The sequence below is a fragment of the Macaca mulatta genome, chromosome 5 (genome assembly GCF_049350105.2).
Source record: "Macaca mulatta isolate MMU2019108-1 chromosome 5, T2T-MMU8v2.0, whole genome shotgun sequence".
Taxonomy (NCBI): Eukaryota; Metazoa; Chordata; class Mammalia; order Primates; family Cercopithecidae; genus Macaca; species Macaca mulatta.
In genome coordinates this window covers 103,196,092-103,202,091 of record NC_133410.1, presented here as the reverse complement: position 1 = coordinate 103,202,091, position 6,000 = coordinate 103,196,092, and positions in this window count along the sequence as shown.

Below are 6,000 nucleotides of genomic sequence, written 5' to 3'. Positions count from 1 at the left end.
TTCCACATTTGACAAGAACTGGAGAAACAAGTATAAGCTGGCTGATTCAAAACATGAATCCAAGGCAGGTGAAATGTGGTGAAAAAAAACACTGACCCTAGGCTGAGAAAAGACCTGAGTTTCTGTGACCATGAAGCCACTGAGACTATGTTACCTTCTATAAGATATTCAAATCTCTCTCAGAATCTCATTTTTTTTTCTGGTATGAAATTATGACTACACCCTAGCAACCTCATAAAAAACAAATAAAGGTATTCTCTGAGGTCAAAAGTGGTTGATTTAAAGATTAGTTGTATGGTTTCAGGTAATTCAAAATCTCTACTATTTTTGAGGGTAACAAAGAAGGTTATGCACAGGATACACCTGGAATAGTGAGTGAAATAATGTGACGGCAAATATAAGGCAACAAGGCTGTGGTTCATTTGTAGCGATAATGCTACCCTCATCTAGGAGATGAAGCTTTTTTTTCTACGTTTGTTCTGATATTTCAACTGTTCTAAGTCCTTTTTTTCTTTATTTTTCTTTCTTTTTTTTTTTTTCTTTTCTTTTCTTTTTTTTTTCTTAGACAGAGTTTCACTCTTGTTGCCCAGGCTGGAATGCAATGGCACAATCTCAGCTCACCACAACCTCCACCTCTCAAGTTCAGGTGATTCTCCTTCCTCAGCCTCCCGAGTAGCTGGGATTACAGGCATGTACCACCACCCCTGGCTAATTTTTTTTTTTTTTTTTTTTGTATTTTTAGTAGAGACGGGGTTTCACCACGTCCAGACTGGTCTTGAACTCCTGATCTCAAGCGATCCGCCTGCCTTGTCCCCGCAAAGTGCTGGGATTATAGGCGTGGGCCACTGTGCTCCACCCATGTTCTGAGTCCTTTAAGGGAAGGAGCTCTATTTTATTCTTTGGCATCTCCTAGGGTGGTTAACTCCTCTGATATAGACTGGTGTTCAGTAAGTGCCCATTCATTGATGAAAAGAAGAGGGATGTAGGTTATATGAGACAGCGAGGAAGAGTTTGAAAGAAATAAAAGAATTATTCACCAAAGAAAGTTACACTGTTTCCTGGGCTCATTGCCTTTCTACATCATGAAAGTGTTTTTCTCTGTATTCTCTGATTACCATTACCAGCACAACAGAACAGCTATTTGTTCGGTCAGTTGATAGGTGGCTAACATTTCCATCAAATTTGATGACCCTTTAAATTCAGGCTAGAGTTAGTACAGAGTGATATGACTTGGTCCACCTACCTTAAATCAAGGGCTTCCTGACAATCTTCCCACATCCTTCTATTTCTTTTAGAGTTTGTTTGGCCTGAGCAAATTCTTACTCCCTGCTTTTCATAAACACTCACTGGTTATCATTTTGGCTTCTCCCACAGAGTCACTTATGTTGGACAGTCAGAGGGTGAATGTCTTGTACCTCCTGGATTGATGCCCTTATGCCTCCAAAGGCAGCTTAGGCCTGGATCACATTGTCCCAGGCCAAACAGCCTGAAAGCCCCAAAGTCAAGTCATGGTATCCAAGAAGCTATGTTGCCTGCTTCTCTTTTTCTGGAAGCAAAACATAACAAAAAAATATCAAATACTGTAAAAGGAGGTAAGGGGAATTATTAGCTAGTTTCCATTTTCATAGACAAGCTCAAGAAGATATCTGATAGAAACTCCCTTACATTAGTGTCTCAGGGATCCTCTGCTCTACTAGTATCTGAATCGCCTGGAAACCCTGTATGCAGATTCCCGGGATTTTTCCTTGACTGACTGAATCAACATCTCTTGGGTTGGAAGAAAACTTAAAGAAAATAAATAATCCTGTACATTTCCGCTAGCTTGTTTCCAGAGGCAGATGCGTTATTGAAAATAAAAAGAACTGGCCTCCCATCTTCCTGGTCAACTGGTGGCCCAGTGATTTCAGATCTCTCCTAGTTTTGTGGCCCCTAAGGTACAAAGAATGATGCCTACTCCTCCCTCCAATGCTACTTCCCCCCTGCCCCAGATCATTAAAGATCCTTTCCAATCCTAGCCCCTCCCTTACCAGCACCCAATCTTTAAGAGTTTGTAGCGACAGGAAGGTGGGAGGGATTATGGGGAACTGTATCTAGAAATGACAAACAAGTGGCCAGTGGTCCAAAAGAGTAATGACATCTCTTGGCTTGAGAAATCCCAAAACCTCGAATCCTAACTCACACCTTCTTCATCAACCTAACAGTAGCTAGGCCCTGCAGCTGTGGTGAACCTGCCCGACATCCAAACAGCGTTTGCCTGATCATGTCTCTTAACTCACTAATCAGAATTGTTGAAAACAATAGTGAAAAATACTTATATTGAAGAGCACCTTGTTTTTCAGCTCAAAGGAGGAGCCTTCTGGTTTGGCTGGGGGAACTTATGAACTTGCAGAATGGGCCTGGCCTACATGTAGATTAGGCAGCGAATGCCTAATTTGTTTGTCTGGGACCAGAGAAAGCAGAGCTGAAAAGGCAGAGGCACCCTGAGAAGAGAAAGGCCTACAGTCTTTGTATTGAATGCTTAACTTTTCTTGAGGAGCCAAGGAAAGAAGAGTCAGGCACCCGCCCGTGAATTGACACGTGGAAGACAATGCCTGTACGTCGGCTTCTCGTTTAAACTGAGAATTTTACCAGTATTTAAAAAAAAGTCTTTAGAATAACAGAGTGAGTGAAGAAATGCACCTCTGGGTAGAAAAGAGAAGCAGATCTTCAAATACCGGCTCTGGGCCGGGCGGTTGCATGGGTTCAGGGAGCGCGTTTGAATCTCCGCTTGCGCAGGAGAATGCGCTTGCTTTCTAGTCCTGGTTCACTGCTTCAGGTGCCTCAGCCCCCAGCCCAACTTTTCCTGAACAACCCCACAGCTCTCCCGCCGCCTCCTCTGCCGCCTCCAGCTTCCCCTCCCCTTGGCATTGCTTGGCTTTAACTTTGCGCAGCTTCTTTGCGTGCTGGGCTGGTTGCTGGGAGGTGCAGTGGGCAGTGGCGGCTCCCGCTGCGCAGCTGGGGGAGGAGAGGGGCCCCGGCCGAGTGCGGGAGGCGGCGAGAGAAGCTCGCTACTGTGAGCTCTGCCAGTGGGGGGCCGAGGAAGGCTGTCGACGAGGAGGAGGCCGAGGTTGAGGAGGCCAGGGAGGGGTGATGATGGTGTTAAATGTGGCCGCGCAGCTCCCCGGGGAGCTGCCTGAAAGGAGAGTGCGCTCACCAGCTGACAGCGCGTGCTCCGCTCCAGACGCTCCGCACCGCGGCCAGGAGCCTCTGCCAGCCCCTCTATTGTCAACCGTTCTCTAATTAAGAAACACTCACATTACGGCAAACCACCCCCACGCTTCTTGGTTCCTGTCCTTTTCTTTATACTCCTCCGACTTCTCTCCTCCCCTGCCTCTCCCCTGCTTCCAAGGATTTAACCCATTCTCCTCTCAGTTTTCCCTTTCTCCTTAGCGGCCTAGTAGGAGAAGGGGAGGAACCTTAGTTGTCGGCGTCTGGGACTCTGCCTGGAGTAGAGGAGAGGGCGGTTAGTGAATGTAGAGTCAACAACATCGAGAAAAACTTGTGCCTTTATTGTATCCTTCTCCCTCCATCTCCTAACCCTTCTCACAAAAATAACTGCAAGCAATTCAACTACGATTGGTTATCTGTAAGGCTCACCAGCGCTTGCTGGTTATTCTAGATTGCAGCTGACAAGTCTAGATTATAACTGATAAGCGCATCTACTACTTTTACTTTCCGATTCTAATTCGGGTTTGAAACTGGCAAGACGAATTTGATATTATTTTTTCTTGAATTTTCAAATGAGCAAAGGAGAGAAATATTACAAGCTATCTTTTGATAAAAGACCTCTTACTTGGTTCAAGCACTCTACTTAGTTTGTTCAAATACTCTAAAATCAATAGAAAGGCCTTATGAAAATATTGGTCATTCATTGGTTAAGATTAAGGAAATTAACCTCCCCCTTTTTTTTTCTGGTCAAGTTGGACCCCCAGTTAGCAATGTCCCATAGAAATCGTGTTTAAACTTGTCTGTTGCCAAAAATGATCTTCCTTCAGCTCTCCGTGAAATCAAATAAGTTTCCCAAAGTGTGGCGAGCCAAAACCCTGCACAAATAAAAGTGCTGGTGGAGTGGGAGGCAAAGACAGAATATAACGCAAGCTGCTTAAAATATATAAAACTCTAGAAAGCACCAGCGGTGTCGCAAAGGACTAACCCGATTTATCTATCTTCATTACTTTAAGAAATGCTGCCTCTTTGTTTGTTTGGGTGATATTAAGCATGCTTAACTTGCACACATAGTTGATTCCTTTGCTAGTATCTTGGATACTTGGATCTGACTTTGGAAGGTAGAAGCTAATTGCTAATAATGGAGAGAAAGGAACCAGTCAGCATGGCAGAAGTGGTCTGGCATATGGGGAATGAGCACTCAGAAATACTCAATATTCAAGTTTCCAAAATATTAATGAGATTATAGCAACCTGCAGCTATATGTTACAGCTTGTTAATGGAGTGTAAGAGAGCGAGCTGCCAAACGTTTGTTATGCAAACTCCATAGCAGAACCTTAAAATGGAAATGTGATTGTACATCTCTTTCAAAGAAATGCCAGCATTAAAAAAAGGAAGAAATAGAATGGAGAGAAAAGGGGTTAAAGCTCTCATTTGAACTTTGAGTACTCAATTTACCACAGTGATTTGACTTTCTGCGCATGTCTTAATGGGTTAGTAAAATTTATCCTCCCTTTTCAACCAGTCTGTTATAATATTTCCAATTCTATATTGTTATAAAGACTATCAGTGTAATATTTCTGATATTCCGTTATGGTTGTTTTTCTTTTGAGAGGAAATGTAAAGAATGTCCTTAAATGAAGCTGGGGTTATCTCCAATTCCTGTATAATGCCACTAATATTTAAAAGTGAATATCCACCTATTGTGGCGGTATAACCCGTCCCTGCCAACATTTAGATAGCTGTAGTTCTTATCTATTGATTTCCTCAGAGAAAAAATTATGATAACATTGACCTAGTGGCCAGGAGTACTAAGTTCAGTTCTGTATATTGACACTTTCTAGCTGTGTGATTTTGGGGGCAAATTAGGGACAGCAGTTTCCTCATTTATAAAAGATGTGAAGGAACATGTTTCTGATGTCCTTTCTGTTTTGCAATTTCTATGAGCTCATGAAAAATATTAACATTGGACAAGGTCTTTCTCCTCTTTCATTGACACAAAAGGAATATAAATCGTTTTGAAAAATGAAACATAGATTTTCTTTGAGGAAAAAAGAAATCACCATTTCCTTCATCCTGTCCTTTTTCTGAGTCAGATTCACAACAGGTAAAATGAGTCTAGGTCCCCGTCACATGCCTGCGAACACACTAAGCACATAACTATAAAAATATGCGTGCTCTCATCCCGCAAGTGTGCTGTATGTCCATACCTGTTGGGTCTGCTTATTGAGAGCGAAATGGAAATGTGTTAGAAGCAATCGCTTGATTTGTTCAGCAGCCCGAAGATTCCTGATGTTTATCGTGAGCACGGCAAACTTGGTGGGTGCAAAAGGTTATCTAAGTTACAGGTGCATTATTTCTGCCCTGGAAAGTGTCACGAGCCGCCTGCTCGCTTCTTTCAGAGAGCTGGCGGAGGTTCTCTGCATCTCTTGGTCGGCTTCCGCTGAAAGTCACACATACCCAGGTGGTCAGTAAAAAGCTAGTTCCGCAGTTTCTTACTGGAGACCAGAACCTACGCTCCCTCGCGCATTACTCTTTCTGCAAACCCAGTTTGTGGCGCTTTCCTTTTTCTTTTTGGCGTTCTCCTCTTTTCAAGGTGCTAGGAGGAGAAGAGGATGCAGGAGTGATTATAGTAACCTTCCCTTGCTCTTTTTGGTGCTTCATTTCCCCGCAATTTGTTATCCCAGTGAGGCCACAAAAGATAAAAGACTTGGCTTAAAATCAAGGTCTCAAATTCAACGATGTTTATCCAGTGGAATGTTCTCGAATATTTAGTTTAGTAAATAGTCCTACTCT